Raw genomic sequence first — 20,042 nt, forward strand, 5'->3', positions numbered from 1 at the left:
TTTTTAATGTTTCTTGCTGTGTAATACTTTTTTTTTCTAAATGTACTTGTTGTGCTGTGTGGATGGTTCTGTGATTTTATTGAACTTTTTGTCTGCTGTATAATTTTTGCCCTTTTAAGCTGTGGGTCACTGTATTCTGGAGGAGCAGGGTGGATAGGTAGTAGGCTGAGGGCTCTGTAGTTGTGTTTACACGTGCACATTACTTTAAAGTAGCGGCACTAACTCCGAAATAGCGCCTGTCACGGCTACACCTGTTGGGTGCTATTTTGATGTTAACGTCGACGTTAGGCGGCGAGACGACGAAGCCGCTAACCCCATGAGGGGATGGGAATAGCGCCCTACTTGGACGTTGAACGTTGAAGTAGGGACCGTGTAGTCGTTGCACGTCCTGCAACTTTGAAATAGTGGGGTCCACCATGGCGGCCATCAGCTGGGGGGTTGAGAGACGCTCTCTCTCCAGCCCCTGAGGGGCTCTATGGTCACTGTGTGCAGCAGCCCTTAGCCCAGGGCTTCTGGCTGCTGCTGCTGCAGATGGGGATCCATGCTGCATGCACAGGGTCTGCAACCAGTGGTTGGCTCTGTGTATCTTGTGCTGTTTCGTGCAACTGTGTCTGGGAGGGGCCCTTTAAGGGAGAGGCTTGCTGTTGAGTCCACCCTGTGACCCTGTCTGCAGCTGTGCCTGGCACCCTGATTTCGATGTGGGCTCCCTTGGCGTGTAGATGTTCCTTCGCTACGCCTATTTCGATGTGGTGCTGCGCAACGTCGATGTTGAACATCGACATTGCCAGCCCTGGAGGACGTGTAGACGTTATTCCTCGAAATAGCCTATTTCGATGTCGCCACATCGAAATAGGCTACTTCAATGTAGGCTTCACGTGTAGACGTAGCCTATCTGTGTCAAAGGAGACACATTGTGAAAGAAGCCAGAGGGTTCTCTCTTTCCAGGAGAATGAGGCACTTTCTAGCACAGAGAACAGCTGTTATGTAAAAGCGCAGCAAAAGACAGAACCATCTGCTTCCCACCTGAGGCAACTCCCCCAGCCTTTTCCAATGTGGGCATCTTTAACATTGTACATTCCTCTAATGCTGCCCTGATGGCACTTGTGTCAAGGGCCAAAAGGAAAAGCCCCTTTTACCAGCACGAGTTGGATGAGCATCAGGCTCTTTATCTGGCAGTGCTGGGCTCAAGCCCTTCTCTGGGCAGCTGGCTGTTAATTTGCCTTGTGCCCCAGGAGCCCAAAGAGTCCTGCCTGCAGCTGGAGCAGTGGCCCAGGTCCAAGACTGTGGGGTGATGCCCTAGAAAGGAAAACTCACCAGAAAATTTCCCCAACTGGCCATGATCGTACAGTGGTTAGTACTCTGCACTGTGGCTGCAGAAACCTTGGTTCAAATCCAAGTCATGGCAGTGATAGCCCAGCACAGGGCTGGTACTGCTTTTATTTTCCCCTAAAGGGCAGTGAAGCACTGCAATGCGTTACCTGAAGTGTGTGGTCGTAGAATCACAGAATCGTAGAACAAAAGAGCTGGAAGAGACCTAAAAAAATCATCGAGTCCAGCCCCCTGCTTGGAGCAGGACCAAACCCACCAGATCAGCCCTGCCAGGGCTTTGTCAAGGCGAGACTTAAACATCTGCAGGGATGGAGACTCCACGACTTCCCTGGGGAGACCATTCCAATGCTTCACCACCCTCCGAGTGGAAAAAGTTTTTCCTAATGTTCAACCTGGACCTTCCCAACCGCAACTTGAGTCCATTGTTCTGTGTTCTGCCATCCGTGACCACTGTGAACAGCCTCTCTCCAGCCTCCCATCAGTAAGTTGAAGGCTCTTATCAAGTCCCCCCTCAGTCTTTTCTTCTGCAGACTAAACAGTCCCAATTCCCTCAACCTTTCTTCAAAAGTCATTTGCTCCAGCCCCCGAATTATTTTGGTCGCCCTCCGCTGGACCCCCTCCAGTGTATCCACATCCTTCCTCTAAAAGGGGGCCCAGAACTGGACACAGTCCTCCAGATGCGGCCTCACCAAAGCCGAATAAAGAGGAATAATCAGTTCTCTGGATCTACTGGCAACGCTCCTCTTGACGCAACCTAATATGCCATTAGCTTTCTTGGCTACAAGGGCACACTGTTGACTCTCGTCCAGCATCTCGTCCACTCCAACTCCCAGATCCTTTTCGGCTGTTATTCCCCACTGTCCCTCAAGTGTTAAAGTTTCATGAAAGGGAAAAAAAAAACAATGAGGAAGAAAGCAGAGCAGGTGAGGGTTGGACATCCCTGGACCCAGCCTCCCAGAGCTACCAGCCCTCACTGCACAGCGCTCCTTACTCAGGTAGGAGCGGCAGGATGGCCTGATCGGTACCACACTGTACCGAAAACCTACTGATCGCTATACTTATCTACACCCTTCTAGTTTCCATCCTGCACACGTGGCTAGATCCATTGTTTACACTCAAGCTCTTAGGTACAATCGCATTTGCTCTGGTCCAACTGACAGAGACCAAAAACTACAAGAACTTTACCAAATGTTCATAAACCTGAATTACCTACCAGGAGAAGTAAAAAAACAAGTCGACAGGGCCAGACAAAAGCTACATGCCCTAGAAAGGAAAGCTCACTAAAACGCTTCCCCAGCTGGCCATGATCGTACAGTGGTTAGTACTCTGCGCTGTGGTTGCAGAAACCTTGGTTCGAATCCAGGTCATGGCAGTAATAGCCCAGCACAGGGCTGGTACTGCTTTTATTTTCCTCAAAAGGGCGGTGAAGCACTGCAATGTGTCACCTGAAGAGGTGGTGAAATCTCCATCCCTGGAGGTTTTTAAGCGCTGGCTTGACAAAGCCCTGGCTGGGATGATTTACTTGGGGTTGCTCCTGCTTTGGGGAGGAGGCTGAACTCAATGATCTCCTGAGGTCCCTTCCAGCCCCAGGATTCTGTGGTTCTAAGCCCATAGCCACAGGAATGGGCCTGGAAAACACAGTGTCTGTCTGGTGGAAGCTTTGTGGGGCCAGGTGCTGAGAAAGCCCCGGGCAGAACGAGGGAGTCCTGGGAGACACAGGATCTGCAGAGAAGCAATGAGGACACAGTCCATGCTGCCAGCTGAGGGTGAGAGGTGTCCAGAGGGCAATGCCAGCCAGCCCCAAAGGGTGAGGGGCAGGTGGGGAGGGCTGGAGCCATTGTTCAGGGCTCTGCTTCCTGCAGTCTGAGTTCAATGTCAGAGGCACCTCCTGGGGCTGCCTTACTGAGGCACAGCCCTAAAGCTCTCTGAGCTGCTTCCCTCTCCTGTCCTGCACGAGAGTGAGTGGGGTGACTGGCGCCTGGTGGAGCCAGGTCTTTGGCCCAGCCAGATGGAAGGGTTCAGGCAATCGGTTGGTGCGCTGGAACTTGGCAGTGTGCCCAGAGATCCCTGGAGTCCTGATGCTGGTGTGATCTTGTGAGCCTGGGGCAGCCCTCCCTGGAAATGCCGTATCTCTCCTGCTGAAGGCTCTGGTGCAGAGAGAAGTGATTTAAACTCCCCACTCGCATGTCCACAGCGCTCTTCTGACCCCAATAGGCCCCTTGCCGCCCACCCCTGCAGTGTGGGAAACAAAAGTTTGTGATCAAGAGAATGCACATGAAGAGGACGGCAGGTGTTACAAGGCAGGTCACAGACATACAAAGCCTTCAGAAGCCTTCATCCACGCCGTGCTGGGGAGTTTGCAGGCCTGATATTCCCTCTGCAGCACACCCCCAGCTGGGGCAGGTCATTCAGTGCTTTTCTCAGAGCTCTGCTTGTCGAAAGGTGACCCCAGAGGGGAGGAGCAGGAACCTGGGATAGATGCAGCCTCCCTCTGACCTTCCTGGTGCCATGTGGCTTGTGTTTCCTCTGTCCCAGCCACAAGCTGCCCAACATGTAACCTGGAAGCCTCAGGGTTATGTGCATGGGCACTGCCAAACCCACCTGCTGAGCCTTCAGCTGGGCCCAGCAGCAGCCAGAGCAGTGACCCAACCACAGTCTCCCCAGCCCTCTTACACACACTGGTCACAGACAGCCCCTGGGCAGTGTCTGAGGGTGTGTGCTGCTGTATTGTCCTGGTTCCAGGATGTGGCTAAAACACAGCCCTCGCTGTGAGCAGGATTTGAACCTGCGCAGGGAAACCCTATTGGATTTCGAGTCCAACGCCTTAACCACTCGGCCATCACAGCTCCAAGGTTGCTTTTTCCTGAAGGCCAGAGACCCTGGTGAATGCTCGGTGGGGGAGAAGGAGGCTCACTGGCCCTGGGGCAACTTGTCACTTGATAGCTGTGTTTTGAGCACACTGCTGTACGCCGGTGAAACATGGACTTTGCACTCAAAACAGGAGCAGCGGCTCAACACATTCCACATGCGCTGCCTTAGGCGCATACTCGGTATCTCATGGCAGGACAAGGTCCCCAGTAGCGCAGTGCTTGAGAGGGCACCGCCTCCATGGTCACCCTTCTCAAACAGAGGCGTATGCGCTGGCTGGGCCATGTCTCACGCATGGCGGATGGCCGAATACCGAAGCACCTCCTCTTCGGCCAACTGGCGTCTGGAAAGAGGCCAAAAGGGCGACCTCAATTGCGCTACAAGGACACGTGCAAGTGTGACCTCAGTGCTCTCTCTATCAGTGCGAACACCTGGCATTCGCTCGCCTCAGACAGGCATGTCTGGAAACAGGGAGTGAAGGAAGCGCTTGTTATGTATGAAAGTACCTTGGTGAAGGAAGCGGAAGGCAGGAGAGCCCTCAGAGAGGTCCGTGCCCGTGACCCCAGAGCGACGTCTGCCTCCTGCTGCTCACAGTGCGGAAAGGACTGCCACTCCCGCCTTGGACTGCACAGCCACAGGAGACACTGCGCGAATCAGTCCAGCTGGGGCGCAAACCCAGGATCCCTTGGGATCGAAGGATGCCTACAACTAATGAAAAAAGAACTGGGGTGGGGTGGAAACCACATGCTCAGTAATTCATATTTCTGCATGTTGCCCATTTAGCCCCCCTCCCCCCCCAAAAGAGGTGCTGGTGGTGTAGTGGTTAGCATGGCTGCTTCCCATGCAGTTGGCCTGGGTTCAATTCCCAGCTAGCACAGCTTTGCTTCTTACTTCCTCTTCCCCCAGCAAGTGCTCTGTTGGAACTGGAGAACAGGGATGTTTCCCTCCCATGCGACTCAGCAGGCGCAGTTACAGTCCCCTCGAACTGGCACACCAGTGTGAACCTGATAAACTCTTGCTCGAGCTGGAGCTGCTGAGCTGTCAGCCGGCACTTTAATGGAGTGGGCCATTTTGTTAATGACCATTTGCATGGCCATTTCGAAGTGTTTGGCTTGTGCAGACGTAGCCTTAGAAAGACGAAGTTTTCACAGCTCAGAAGAGAAAAATTGTTCTCTGTTGTTGAAATATATCGTAAAGCTTCCCACAGAGCTGTCACTAAGAGCAGTGGGGGTTCATCTGGGTAAAGGTGTGAGTGTAGGAGGCTCTGAGCGTGTGTGGTCGTAGAATCACAGAATCGTAGAACAAAAGAGCTGGAAGAGACCTAAAAAAATCATCGAGTCCAGCCCCCTGCTTGGAGCAGGACCAAACCCACCAGATCAGCCCTGCCAGGGCTTTGTCAAGGCGAGACTTAAACATCTGCAGGGATGGAGACTCCACGACTTCCCTGGGGAGACCATTCCAATGCTTCACCACCCTCCGAGTGGAAAAAGTTTTTCCTAATGTTCAACCTGGACCTTCCCAACCGCAACTTGAGTCCATTGTTCTGTGTTCTGCCATCCGTGACCACTGTGAACAGCCTCTCTCCAGCCTCCCATCAGTAAGTTGAAGGCTCTTATCAAGTCCCCCCTCAGTCTTTTCTTCTGCAGACTAAACAGTCCCAATTCCCTCAACCTTTCTTCAAAAGTCATTTGCTCCAGCCCCCGAATTATTTTGGTCGCCCTCCGCTGGACCCCCTCCAGTGTATCCACATCCTTCCTCTAAAAGGGGGCCCAGAACTGGACACAGTCCTCCAGATGCGGCCTCACCAAAGCCGAATAAAGAGGAATAATCAGTTCTCTGGATCTACTGGCAACGCTCCTCTTGACGCAACCTAATATGCCATTAGCTTTCTTGGCTACAAGGGCACACTGTTGACTCTCGTCCAGCATCTCGTCCACTCCAACTCCCAGATCCTTTTCGGCTGTTATTCCCCACTGTCCCTCAAGTGTTAAAGTTTCATGAAAGGGAAAAAAAAAACAATGAGGAAGAAAGCAGAGCAGGTGAGGGTTGGACATCCCTGGACCCAGCCTCCCAGAGCTACCAGCCCTCACTGCACAGCGCTCCTTACTCAGGTAGGAGCGGCAGGATGGCCTGATCGGTACCACACTGTACCGAAAACCTACTGATCGCTATACTTATCTACACCCTTCTAGTTTCCATCCTGCACACGTGGCTAGATCCATTGTTTACACTCAAGCTCTTAGGTACAATCGCATTTGCTCTGGTCCAACTGACAGAGACCAAAAACTACAAGAACTTTACCAAATGTTCATAAACCTGAATTACCTACCAGGAGAAGTAAAAAAACAAGTCGACAGGGCCAGACAAAAGCTACATGCCCTAGAAAGGAAAGCTCACTAAAACGCTTCCCCAGCTGGCCATGATCGTACAGTGGTTAGTACTCTGCGCTGTGGTTGCAGAAACCTTGGTTCGAATCCAGGTCATGGCAGTAATAGCCCAGCACAGGGCTGGTACTGCTTTTATTTTCCTCAAAAGGGCGGTGAAGCACTGCAATGTGTCACCTGAAGAGGTGGTGAAATCTCCATCCCTGGAGGTTTTTAAGCGCTGGCTTGACAAAGCCCTGGCTGGGATGATTTACTTGGGGTTGCTCCTGCTTTGGGGAGGAGGCTGAAATCAATGATCTCCTGAGGTCCCTTCCAGCCCCAGGATTCTGTGGTTCTAAGCCCATAGCCACAGGAATGGGCCTGGAAAACACAGTGTCTGTCTGGTGGAAGCTTTGTGGGGCCAGGTGCTGAGAAAGCCCCGGGCAGAACGAGGGAGTCCTGGGAGACACAGGATCTGCAGAGAAGCAATGAGGACACAGTCCATGCTGCCAGCTGAGGGTGAGAGGTGTCCAGAGGGCAATGCCAGCCAGCCCCAAAGGGTGAGGGGCAGGTGGGGAGGGCTGGAGCCATTGTTCAGGGCTCTGCTTCCTGCAGTCTGAGTTCAATGTCAGAGGCACCTCCTGGGGCTGCCTTACTGAGGCACAGCCCTAAAGCTCTCTGAGCTGCTTCCCTCTCCTGTCCTGCACGAGAGTGAGTGGGGTGACTGGCGCCTGGTGGAGCCAGGTCTTTGGCCCAGCCAGATGGAAGGGTTCAGGCAATCGGTTGGTGCGCTGGAACTTGGCTGTGTGCCCAGAGATCCCTGGAGTCCTGATGCTGGTGTGATCTTGTGAGCCTGGGGCAGCCCTCCCTGGAAATGCCGTATCTCTCCTGCTGAAGGCTCTGGTGCAGAGAGAAGTGATTTAAACTCCCCACTCGCATGTCCACAGCGCTCTTCTGACCCCAATAGGCCCCTTGCCGCCCACCCCTGCAGTGTGGGAAACAAAAGTTTGTGATCAAGAGAATGCACATGAAGAGGACGGCAGGTGTTACAAGGCAGGTCACAGGCATACAAAGCCTTCAGAAGCCTTCTTCCACGCCGTGCTGGGGAGTTTGCAGGCCTGATATTCCCTCTGCAGCACACCCCCAGCTGGGGCAGGTCGTTCAGTGCTTTTCTCAGAGCTCTGCTTGTAGTAAAGGTTTCCCCAGAGGGGAGGAGCAGGAACCTGGGAAAGATGCTGCTCCCTCTGACGTTCCTGGTGCCATGTGGCTTGTGTTTCCTCTGTCCCAGCCACAAGCTGCCCAGCATGTAGCCTGGAAGCCTCAGGGTTATGTGCATGGGCACTGCCAAACAGACCTGCTGAGCCTTCAGCTGTACCCCTTGTTTTCCCAATGGGCTAACAAGATAGCAGGTGGTACAGGATGGACCATCAAGTAGGGTAGCCAGTGTATTGCCCAGTCTCCTGTGAGTGTGACCCAGAAACCTGGCAGAAGTTCTGTAGCAGAGACGGACAGACAGACCCCGCACCTAAACTACAAAGGCTGTGCACACATATAATGAGGTTCTGCTATTTGACACATAAGCCATTCCCCCAACTACCTCTCATGCCATATTTACCACAACTGCTTCAGATCTGCCCATTACACAAGCAGGTGGAGGCTTTGTGGTCCCAGGTGCTCAGAGCCAGCCAGATCCAAAGCCATGAACCACATCCCTGTCTCAGCCACAAAGGGACTGTGGTTCCTGCTGCCCCAAGAATCACCGCGAGCCCCTCGAGCCCACCACTGCCCAACCCACCCAGGACCTGCCCCTTGCACCAAGCCTTGTGTGCTCACCACTGTTCTTTCTCAGGATCTCCCCGCACAGCATTTAGGGCAGCCAGGGGCCATATTCTGCCTGTACTGTTGTGCCGGTTGGGAAGTGCCCAGCTCCTTACCAGGCAGCAGGAGAGAAACGAGCATTGAACAGCCTTTCTCTGGGCATCACTGAGCAGGGGGCCCACAGGCTGCAGGGTGAGTCAGTGTCACAGAACCAACAGTGTTCGGCTAACTGAGAGACACAGAGGCTTCTCTGGGGTAGAATTACGAGGTGTTTATTTTGAACATAAGGTACCTCTCCAGAGAGAGGGACCCCGTATAACAAAGTAATGGATCATTTATAGTCTTAACTTGCATACAGTTGATTGGTCAAACACAGTTACTGGGATACATTTGTGATTGGATACAGACTATAGTAACGGATGAACAAACAGGTATGTTCCAACTCTCAAGCGGTAATTCTTCAACATCTTAGCTTTGACGAACCAGTACTCCCAGTTCAGTTAGATCCACTTCTTTCCAGCTCCTTACAGTCCGTTCTGCACATTCCTGTGTGAGGTCATACCATTGTCTGCAGATCTGCCAGCAAGTGAGCAGAGCTAATCACATGGGCTCTTAGCCTTACAGAAGCCATGTTAGTTACGCTAACTTTACACAGTTCGCCACACTATGAAGAAAGGTTGAGGGAACTGGGACTGTTTAGTCTGCAGAGGAGAAGACTGAGGGGGGAATTGATAAGAGCCTTCAACTTACTGAAGGGAGGCTGCAAAGAGGCTGGAGAGAGGCTGTTCACAGTGGTCACGGATGGCAGAACATGGAACAATGGACTCAAATTGCGGTTGGGAAGGTCCAGGTTGAACATTAGGAAAGACTTTTGCACTCGGAGGGTGGTGAAGCATTGGAATGGTCTCCCCAGGGAAGTCGTGGAGTCTCCATCCCTGGAGATGTTTAAGTCTCAACTTGACAAAACCCTGGCGGGGCTGATCTGATGGGTCTGGTCCTGCCTCAGGCAGGGGGCTGGACTTGATGGCTTGTTTAGGTCTCTTCCATCCCTTTTGTTCTATGATTCTAGTGCAGCCACCCCCGCCTTTGTCCTATGGATTGAACAGCTCTGATAGCAGACAAACCCCCAGAGGAACATCACTCCTTTGCTTTCACTTACCCCAGCTCTGCCCCCTCCACCTCAGCTGCTGCTCTACCCCTGGCGTCTCTTCCAGGAGCACACACCCAGCTGGCTGCGGTTCTCTCCAAGAGGCCAAGGGAGGAGGGTTGATCTCAGATCTCAGGAGCCGACAGGAGCTCGACTCCATGGAATGGGGCCCTCAGCTTTGCCTTTCCACCAGCCTTTCTCCTCACTTGTCAGCTCTGTGCAGAGCAGGGGGACCGGGGAGCCCCTGTGTCAGTTCCAGCCCATCTCTGACAACTCTGGGCCCTCTGTGCAGGTGACTGGCTCGGAAAAACCCAGGTAGGAGTTAGAGACACTCACTGTTCGTACATCCACGACAGGACATTGGTGCTGTGGTCTTGGGGTGTGTTCAGAGAGATTCTCTGAGTTCTACACCCCAGTGGGAGGAGATGGGCCGTTGGAGTCACCCAGCTCTGCCTCTTCTAACACTCTGGTGTGTGCGGAAATGCCACGTTTTCTTCTGCCGAAGAGGGAGAAGGCGGGAAAAGGCCTCTGAGAGAAATCCTGAGCACGGACTTTTCTAATGTGACTGGAGAGGTTGAACTAAGGCTGTTTCTTGTGGTCAAAAAGTGGGTGTGTCAGGAGAGGGGTTTGAAGCTGTGTCTCCCCACAGAGACCTGAACACCCAATTGAGGGCAAGGGAGAGACTTTGGTCAGGCACTTGTGAACACTTTGCCACATGCAATTGACTTACACACACTTAACTCCTTTGACTGTGTGACAGAAAAGAGAAAAGCTTTCTCTGGTGAGCTCTGTTGGAAGACAATGTGCTCTTTAAATAAAGGGTCATGGGTTCAACCCCCTGGCTGGGCAGTTTCCTTCTTGCCTTCATATTCTCATTCTACACAGCAATCTTCTCACCTGTCACTGACTTGTTGGCCCACCTCCTGCCTCTGCCTTGGTGTGAGGCACAGCCCTGCAGCTCTCTGAGCGGCTTCCCTCTCCTGTCCTGTGTGAGAGTGAGAGTGAGAGTGGGGTGACTCGCCGGCTGGAGGGGCTGGAGGCCACCATTCTGGGCTCTGCTTCCTGCACTCCAAGTTCAAAGGGAACTGCTGGTGCTGCCTTGGCAAGTTCTCCGTGCTGCTTCCCTCTCTCATCCCATGTAAGAGTGAGATGGGGGTGACTCCCGCCGGCTGCAGCCAGGTCTTTGGCTTAACTGGCTGCAGGGGTTGGGGAATCGGTTGGTGGTCTGGAACTTGGCAGGGTGCCCAGAGATCCCTGTGCTTCTGAAGCTGGTGTGATCTGGTGAGCCTGGGGCAGCCCTCCCTGGCAATGCTGAATGGCTCCCCTGCTGCAGGCACTGGCTACCTCTCAGGGCGTGATTGGATTCCAGTTCGCTGGCTCCCGATCAGCAACTCGGTCTGGGACAGTGGAAGTGCTAAGAAACCCCTGCTCATGAACACTCACGCACCATTAGAGTGAAACCAAACCAAAGCGCCAGGCTGGTGGAGGGGCACAGAGATCGCCTCCCCTCAGGGTGAAGGATGCTGAGTTGGGCCCCCAGTGCCAGTCCCAGCCACAAAGCTCCGCACTCCCTGCAGGGGAGTGACTGTCAGTGCAGAGGGGCTGTGGGGCATCTGGGCCCATAAGGGGAATCTGGGCCCAGGCTGCCAGTGGGATCTCATGGAAAAGCCCAGAGCCCCGGGGAGGCAGTCGATTGTCTGCCAAGCCCCTGGCCCTGCTCAAAGGTCTCACACCGAGAAAGCTGGTGAAGTCAGCCTTCGCCCTTGGGGAGCAATGATTTCCCTGGGCTGGTAACAGACCGAAGGTTTGTATGGAGTATAGCAAGTGGGACTGAAGGGCAGAAGGAGACAGACCTGCCAAGAGATTCTCTTCTAGTTACTCTTCATCAAACTCTCACCCCTGAAAAGCTCCAGCTCAGCCCATCCCCTGCCCAGGGAGTGACAGGAGAGACTGTCTCAGAGCCTGGTGACGCCTTGTCCCACCACCTGCCCCTGGGGCATGAACAGGGAGAAAGGAGGGAGTGGGGAGCACCGAATGAAAGTGAGTTGTGGGGACTCAGGCCAAGGGGGCAAAGGACGGGCAGGACCCCAGGCTCTGCTGCAGATATCCTGGCACTGGGGCAGGAGGGGAGGTTGGTGGGTTCTGACCTGCACTCTGCAGAGGGGACAGTGAGTGAAAGGGGCATTTTTAACCCCGTCCACCCTCTCTGTCCCCCGGCCTGTAACTCCAGCTTCCCTCCACCCCAGTGTCCGTGCTGGGGAATTAGAAGGTGTTGTTGTAGACAGTCCTAGAGATGATTTACAAAACTCTAGCAAATGCAGGTCGGCACCAATGGCCTAGCTGGCAAAAGCACCTGCCTTGTAAACATGAAAGCCTGGGTGCAACTTGCAGGGGTGCCTCTCTTAAGGTCTTTGCCCACATATGTTTTCTTCTTGTGGGTAAGGGAGAGGAACACGAGCACTGAAAAGAATCCAGTCAGAGCCTGGAGCTGGGGAAGGGCAGCTGTGACAAGGGACTGAACCCTCTGCCACTTGAGCTGACTCCTCTGCATGGCAGAAACTCTCCTAATTCAGCCACCTTCTTCCTGAGCCCTCAATGGGACTGTCCCTGCCTCTGAATCCTTTCTGAAAGTGCCACTTCCAAGCTACTCTTCAGGTGGCCTGGCCCGCTAAGCTCTTTGGTTCCTTGTGCTCATAAGAAGAGGGTGGTGGGTTTAACCTCCCTTGGCCACTTGGTAGACTTCAGAGAGTCCAATGTTCTCACTTAGCTCACAGCTTTGAGCAGGGAAGGGCAGCTGGTGGGAATGGTCTCCAGCCTGCTGGGAGAGGGCTCTGGCCTCCTCCTGTGGGTGTGCAGAAAAGGTGGTGGTGCCAAGAGCCCAGTTTTTCTTTCTCCTTCACATCAGGTTCCTGTGGTTGGAGTCTGAAGGGGGGAGGGCAGTGAGGAGAAGAGTCGCTCAGAGCTGGTGTTCTCAGCGCTGGCAGAAGAACAGGGGGTTCTGTGTTGAAAGGTGTTATGGGAAATCTGTGATGTGAAGAGGGAAAAGTGACGCTGTGTGGCCAGCTCAGAGATTTCCCAGGAGCGTTTCTGGGTTTGTTGAGAAGTTGCCCTGCACAGGAAGCTCCTCCTGCTCCTGCCCCTTGTGACAAAGAGAAAAGGTTTCTCAGTTTGTGAACTATTTTTTCATTGCGCCCGCATTGCAAATGGCGACGTCACAGCCCTGTGCAGCGCGTGAGGCGAGACCCAGCCCAGCCCTGGGGCAGAGTGTGGGAAAAGTGATCTGCAGCCATTTGTGAGGGAGGGGTAAGTCGCGTCTTTTCACTTCTCACCTCTGTCAGCATCTGGCTGGGAGAAGCACGTTGGGCTGGATGGGAAACACACCGGCATAACTGAGGGTCTCTGGGCCAGGGGAGGGGAAAGAGCTGAGGTAGGAAATGGAGACAGGGCAGCAACAAAGACCATCCCTGACTGTCAGTGAGAGGCACAGCTGGGAAAGCAGCAGCAGCATTTCCACCATTACACCCCTGGAGCAGAGCAGCCCCAGATGGCATTGAGCAGCCGCAGTCCCCGGCAGGCAGCTGGACTTTCCTTTTCTCCTCCCCACTTCTCGCTTGTTTGCGTGTGCAGGGGGTTCAGACCCACCTCCCTGCTGGGCAGACCCTTGGAGACCCAAGCGACCAGCTGCCTCGTTTTACCCTTTCCTGGGGCCATTTGGCCCCATTAAAGGAGTTGTGTGTTCCAGGAAAGCTGCCCACAAGCTCTGGCACCGTAGCTTAGAACCCCAATACACCCTCCATTGCCCCCAGAGGGGGTCACCTCCTCTTTCCACTGCCGAAAGCTCAATTCCTGTGGCAAAAGAAGGAAAGAGGGTAGGTTGTGTTGACTGGGAATTGGACCCAGACCGACTGCTTGGAAGGAGCCCTGCGAACTATTACACCAGCAGCACCTTCTTAGTCAGCCCCTACAAAACCCAGACACATGGATCACTGAGCACGTCTTCACCACAAGTGCAGCCACAGTGCCCCTGGTGCAGTTCAATCATCTCCCTGCTGGATTTTCACTTACTCCGAAAGGCTCTGGGGCTGGCTTCAGGCACGTGCTCTGGTCTGGCTGCCGCTTGGACAGTCTCAGGTGGGACTTTGACAGGGACTCTGCACCAGTCACACCTCACGTAAGTGTCCTACGGCCAGCTGCTTTCTGCTCTGGATGGGCTATTTTGGGAGTGGCACCAAACTGAGAGGAAAGGCCCTGACAGGCTGAGAAGGTGTAACTGAGAGAAAGGCTGCAGGTGCATCTCAAAATAACTGACACAGCTTGCATCTTTGGAGACACCTTATTTCGAATTTGCAGCCCATTCCGAAGGGTTCGTTCGCCTCTCACAATGAGGGGAAGTGGAACCGGAACACCACACTCAAAATAGCTGTACTGCTGTACCACGAAATAGCAACTGCAGTCTACCTTTGGGAGTCAGGGAACTTGGCATTTCAGCAGGTACTGTGAAGTGCCCACTGGACACTGCCTGTCACTGCTTCAAAGTCAACAGCTTTAAAGTTCCCAATGCAGCCATTATGCTAATGAGGTGCTGCATATGCATAACACCTAAAGAGGAGTCACTGCCACTGAGAGCAAACCCAGAAACACCTGATGGATTTCGTGGTGTCCTCCAGGAGGTTCTCCCCTCCTTTGTCATCACTGATGAGGCTCCAGGCAGATGGGACAGAGCTGTCCTACAAGCACATTTGCCTCCCCTAGCAGCGGTAGCTCTGTGGGTGGGAGAAGCCAGGTCAGTGGGGGGGCAGCAGTGAGGTGCATCTGGAGAGAGAAAGTTTAATTAGACACCATTTGTGAAACCATTCTGGACGGGGGAAGGGAAAGGAGCTGGGGAAGCCGGGTTTGTCCTGCAGGGGCCCGAAGATCAATGACTCAAAAGAGAGCATCTGTTGCTTCCATGCAGTGGTACAGCAAAGCCCATGGCAGGAGAAGGCGAGTGCTTGTGCTACCTGTGGGAGAGAGCTCACTCCATCAGTCTCCCTCAGGCTCAGGACAGGTGGTAGCAGGAGTCTCACACTCCTGAGTGCCCACAGATTTGAGTCTCTTCCTTTCCCACTGTGGCCTATTGTCAGGATCTGCTTTTCTCAGGCAGCCCCGTCCTCCTTCCCCACTTCTATCTGATACAAGCAGGCTGTGGGCACACTCTGCCCTCCTTTTCAAGGGCTTATGATAATTTTGCAGTTGAGAAGATGCTAATGAGGCAGTGATAGGAATATGCAGCACCTCATTAACATACTGGCAGCCTCATGAACTTCAAAAACGCCAGTGGTGAAACAAATGACATTCCAGGCCCCGCTTGAAAAGACCCGGTCTCGTTTTCAAAACCCCTTCTCCCCACTTACCATGTGACTCCCAGTAAGGGGAGTGGGCTTACCCCAGACAGGATCTGAACCCACACTTGCAAGGATAAGCAGCTATGGCATTACCTATCGGGCAACAGAGGTACGAAACTTAGGAATAACGAGGGATAAAATTCTCTTTCACAAATGTACATTTCTTACCTTGGAGGACAAAATTTTGCTCTTCCTTTGGATTTGTTTTTTCTTTGTTGTGAATCTGAGAAATGCCTCATGGACTAACTCTGCAGTAGCAACAAAGGAGTGACCCACACCCACCAGATATTAACTCACCATCCCCAGCCATTGGCCAGCCAGGGAGCTGTAGGAAACAGGCTCACAATTCCCACGAAAGGCAGCTGCTCGCTGGGCTGGACACCAATAGCTGCCTGGCTCTGGGACACACCATGGATCTTTCTGGCACCTGGAGGAAAGTGTAAAATAAGGGACAATGACATCATCATTTCTTCTGTCCTCCTGCACCTTCACTGAAGGCAACAGCAATGTTGGCAAGACAAAGACAGCTTTGATTTGGCCTAACTGGAAAAGCATCCCAATAAGCACAAACTACTAGAAGTTATGGGAAGGGAAACTTTCCCATCTAGCTCAGCATGAGAAGATTTAGGAATTAGATGAGAAGTTGCCTTTTCTTTCTTTTGTAACAGTTTTGGACGCCTGTATCAATACCACCGCTAAACACACACAACTGATCTTTGTGTGGGAATAAATTATTCAAAATGTTTCATCTAAGCTGCTACAGTTTTGCTTGGTGTTGGGGGAGTCAATGCAGGTGGGATGCACAGAATTGGGCCCCGTGTGGTAGCTCCAGGTTTGCCCCAGGTGCAGTGGTGGTGGCAGCTCAGGTCTCACCCTTCCTGTTCCAGTACTCCATGAAACAGATTGGTGCATAGTCACACTTTTGATTTCTGAGGCGCTCACGAAGGAGCTCAGTCTGATAAAAGAGGCTACAGTTTTGTAATGTTACCCTTTGGTCATAAAGAGTCGGCAGCAATAAGAGCCGGGTTCATTATCTAGGGGTCCCTTTTCATCAATCTCACATAGAACCAACTCGAGCCCCAACCCAGTAGCCTGGGAAAGTCACACCCCCCCCCGGGTGCTTCCCCCACTCGCAAACACAGCATCTGAGTGTAGAAAAAAACTTTTAATTAAAGAGTCAGAAAAGTCATACGGCGTAAGCTGGTGAAAATACCACACCCACAGTTCATAACCAACCGTTAATTAAATGTCCCAGCTCAAGTAGATGGAGCAGCACCCTTTGCCTCTCAGGTGCAGCAGTCCTACACTGTAAACAGGCAATCCACACACCCAAACTTTCTCCCTACCCACTTCAAATGCTCCACTCACAACTCTGTGCAGTGCGGGCAGGCCCTGACACATCACTTTAGCTGTGCCTGCACCAGCCCCTTCCTAAAACCAAAGCGGAAGATGGTGCTTTTGAAGACGGGGGTGGGGGGGGGTCCTTTTGATAGGCCCCCGTCTACACAGCGGTGCATGATGTGAAAGTGGCACTTTTCAAATTCCATGTCCACCATTATGCTAATGACGCACTGCATATTCATGGCAGCAGCTCAGTAGCATCTTCCAGCCTCGCTCATCACCACACCCCTACCGAAAGGAAGAGTCAAGTGTTAGAAGTAGCCCTGGATGCATCCCCTGGCTGAACCAGGGGTAATGCAAACTTTGGGTACAGCTGAAGGCTCAGCAGATCTGTTTGGCCATTCCTGTGCACATAACCCTGAGGCTTCCAGGCTATATGCTGGGCAGTTTGTGGCTGGGACAGAGGAAACACAAGCCACACGGCACCAGGAAGGTCAGAGGGAGCTGCATCTTTCCCAGGTTCCTGCTCCTCCCCTCTGGGGTCACCTTTTTACAAGCAGAGCTCTGAGAAAAGAACTGAATGACCTGCCTGAACCCTTCCATCTGGCTGGGCCAAAGACCTGGCTCCCACAGGCACCAGGCACCCCACTCACTGTCACGCAGGACAGGAGAGGGAAACACCTCAGAGAGCTTTAGGGCTGTGCCTCAGTAAGGCAGCCCCAGGAGGTGCCTCTGACATTGAACTCAGACTGAGGGAAGCAGAGCCCTGAACAATGGCTCCAGCCCCAGCTGCCAGCTCCAGCCCTCCCCACCTGCCGCTCACCCTTTGGGGCTGGCTGGCATTGCCCTCTGGATACCTCTCACCCTCAGCTGGCAGCATGGACTCTGTCACTGCTTCTCTGGAGATCCTGTGTCTCCCAGGACTCCCTCGCTCTGCCCGGGGCTTTCTCAGCACCTGGCCCCACAAAGCTTCCACCAGCCAGACCCTGTGTTTTCCAGGCCCATTCCTGTGGCTATGGGCTTAGAACCACAGAATCCTGGGGCTGGAAGGGACCTCAGGAGATCATTGAGTCCAGCCTCCTCCCCAAAGCAGGAGCAACCCCAACTAAATCATCCCAGCCAGGGCTTCGTCAAGCCAGGGCTTAAAAACCTCCAGGGATGGAGATTTCACCACCTCTTCAGGTAACGCATAGCAGTGCTTCACCGCCCTTTTGGGGAAACTAAGAGCAGTACCAGCCCTGAGCTGGGCTATCACTGCCATGACTTGGATTTGAACCAAGGTTTCTGCAGCCATAGTGCAGAGTACTAACCACTGTACAATCATGGCCAGCGGGGAAAGCAATCCTGTGAGCTTTCCTTTCTAGGGCATCACCCCACACTCTGGGACCTGGGCCACTGCTCCAGCTGCAGGCAGGACTCTCTGGGCTCCTGGGGCACAAGGCAAATCAACAGCCAGCTGCCCACAGAAGGGCTTGAGCCCGGCACTGCCAGATAAAGAGCCTGATGCTCATCCAAATTGTGCTGGTAAAAGGGGCTTTTCCTTTTGGCCCTTGACACAAGTGGGCCATGTCTACACTAGCCCCAAACTTCGAAATGGCCGTGTAAAAGGCCAATTTGAAGTTTACTAATGAAGCGCTGAAATACATATTCAGCTCCTCATTAGTGTAACCCTTCTGTTAATGCCAGATGCCTGCCAGGGCCGGGTTCAACTCTTGTGGGGTTTTCCTGTCAAGGATACAACCAACCAGCTCGAGCCCCCACCCAGGGGCCTGGGACAATTTCACCCCCGTGCTGGGTGCCTGTAAGTCGGTTCTCTCCCCCCGCTCGCAAGCGCAGAGTCTGAGATAGAAACGGCTTGTTTAATGACCATAACCTACCCCAAGGTTACAGTGACAGATGCAGTGTATCTAAGCAAAGAAGAGACAAACCCCCTTCACCCAGATCCCATCCCCACATGCAGTAGAACCCAGTCTCTTGCTGGGGCTCTTGGCCCTTTACCGCACACACAGTTACAGGGTGAACCTTCTGCGGTGCAGTCCCAAACCCAGAGCCCACACATACATCACCAGGGCAGTACTAGCTGTCCACTTGTCTGCAGTCTCCCGTTGCTGCCACCAGCCCCCCACCTCTCTCCCCGCTGCTTTGCCTGCTGGGCACCCCCAGTTGTCTACCACTGCTCCCACCAGCTGCCACAGTCACTCCCCACCCAACTGTTTGGGATGACCCTGAGGCAAGACCCTGTGATTTCAACTCTGCATAACCTCTGCTACCACAGTGTAGTTTCAGTCTCTGGTATTTTGCAAATTCCATTTTACAAACATCTTAGTATCCAGCTCTACTTTTCTACAATAGAGAAGAATTACTCAAACCAGACTTCAAATTATACAGCCAAGACACAGGCAGGAGCATAGGACTTAACAAGCTGACTCAACAAGTGCTCTACTTTTTTTTTTTCCACTATGGGGTAAACCAGGGAGCCCTGTGTAATCAATGTCTTATGCAGCTATGGCGACTGCCCTGTCCACCACAACAACCCAGAGCGTTGGTGAGAGCTCACATCTCCTGCATTAAGTGTCAGCTTAAATTGTGATTTTACAACAACATGTTTACAATAGACCAAATCTCATGGCTTCCTTGCTACCCATTAGGCTTTGCCTGGAAAGGTATCACACATGCACACCTTTGCATTCTCATGCACATGATCTCTGGGAGACACATTCCTCCCAGCCTTCAGCAGCATTGCCTTCCTTCTGCCACATTCCCAACTTTAGCATGAGGGCAGCTGCAGCACTTAAAAATTGACACCCCTGGCAGCTCATCCCAACACGGCTCTTTTTCCAAAGTACCCCCCCTACTTCAAAGTTCCCTTATTCCTATCTGCTCTTTTGCATAGTCCTTAAAAGCTTGGGGCTAGTGCAGATAGAACCAAAAAAATAACACTAAAAACAAAGTAAAAACTTTTACCCACTTCAGCACACAAAAACCTCTTACAGAAAAAAAAAAAAAGGGCAGGGGAAGGGAACAAGACACCAAAACAAAAAAGAAACTAAAGCAGACAGCAACCCTGTGAAGGAGCTGGCAGGGAACAAGCAAGTTCTTCTCACCTCACAGTGTCCATACGGACAACCCGCAAAGCCTCCCCTTTGTGCAGCCCATTGCCCAGAGGTGCTTCCAGCCGAATTTCAGCACCAGAACCAGAGGCTCCAGGAGCAAAGGCAGCTCGTGGATGAGGGACTCTGGACACACCACGCAATGCATTGTGGGTATGCAAAGGAGCATCACTGACTCTGCCCCACAGAGCAGAGGAGCCGGGGTCTCCCAGCTGTGGCGGCTGCCCCAGAACAGGGGTGATGACAGTTTTTGTGCTGTGCCCCCTTTTTGGCCCTGCACTGAGCTGCTCCCCACAACCTGTGGGAGAACCATAGGAAGGGATGCTGGGGGGGCGTGTGCTGGTGGGGCTCAGGTGCTGGGCCAGCAGTGGCTCCTCTCTGGGGAAGGGGGAAGTGCTATGAAGCCAGGCCGCCTGCAGTGCCCCTGGGGGATCCTGTGCACCCCACTGGGGCACCTGCCAGCCAGGAACCGGCCGCTTCAGCCCAGCAGCAGGGAAGTTGTCACAGGTGCACCTGCCGCCTCCCCCTGCTTGGCCCATCACAAACAGCTCCCATCCCCCAGCTTCTGCTCTGTCCCCTGCGCTCTGGTGCAGAGGCTGAGATTTGGCGACACAGCAGTAGCTGCGGGGGGAGGGGGCAGGGGATCATGCTGAGCCCTGGGCTGGTCAGGTCACAGTTATGG

At 53.2% G+C, this 20,042-nt stretch overlaps 6 non-coding genes across 6 annotated transcripts; 4 read left to right on the forward strand and 2 right to left on the reverse strand.

Annotated features, from left to right (window-relative positions):
• Positions 1–1,333: 1,333 nt before the first annotated feature.
• TRNAH-GUG (transfer RNA histidin (anticodon GUG)) lies at positions 1,334–1,405 on the forward strand. Its single transcript has one exon. It is a non-coding gene; the product is annotated as a tRNA-His (tRNA).
• A 1,224-nt stretch (positions 1,406–2,629) lies between these two features.
• On the forward strand, positions 2,630–2,701 carry TRNAH-GUG (transfer RNA histidin (anticodon GUG)). Its single transcript has one exon. It is a non-coding gene; the product is annotated as a tRNA-His (tRNA).
• A 1,392-nt stretch (positions 2,702–4,093) lies between these two features.
• On the reverse strand, positions 4,094–4,175 carry TRNAS-CGA (transfer RNA serine (anticodon CGA)). The gene has a single exon. It is a non-coding gene; the product is annotated as a tRNA-Ser (tRNA).
• An 827-nt stretch (positions 4,176–5,002) lies between these two features.
• Positions 5,003–5,074, forward strand: TRNAG-CCC (transfer RNA glycine (anticodon CCC)). Its single transcript has one exon. It is a non-coding gene; the product is annotated as a tRNA-Gly (tRNA).
• A 1,539-nt stretch (positions 5,075–6,613) lies between these two features.
• TRNAH-GUG (transfer RNA histidin (anticodon GUG)) lies at positions 6,614–6,685 on the forward strand. The gene has a single exon. It is a non-coding gene; the product is annotated as a tRNA-His (tRNA).
• Positions 6,686–17,505: 10,820 nt separating this feature from the next.
• TRNAH-AUG (transfer RNA histidin (anticodon AUG)) lies at positions 17,506–17,577 on the reverse strand. Its single transcript has one exon. It is a non-coding gene; the product is annotated as a tRNA-His (tRNA).
• Between the last annotated feature and the right edge of the window lie 2,465 nt (positions 17,578–20,042).

Source organism: Carettochelys insculpta, chromosome 7 (assembly GCF_033958435.1).
Source record: "Carettochelys insculpta isolate YL-2023 chromosome 7, ASM3395843v1, whole genome shotgun sequence".
NCBI classification, from domain to species: domain Eukaryota; kingdom Metazoa; phylum Chordata; order Testudines; family Carettochelyidae; genus Carettochelys; species Carettochelys insculpta.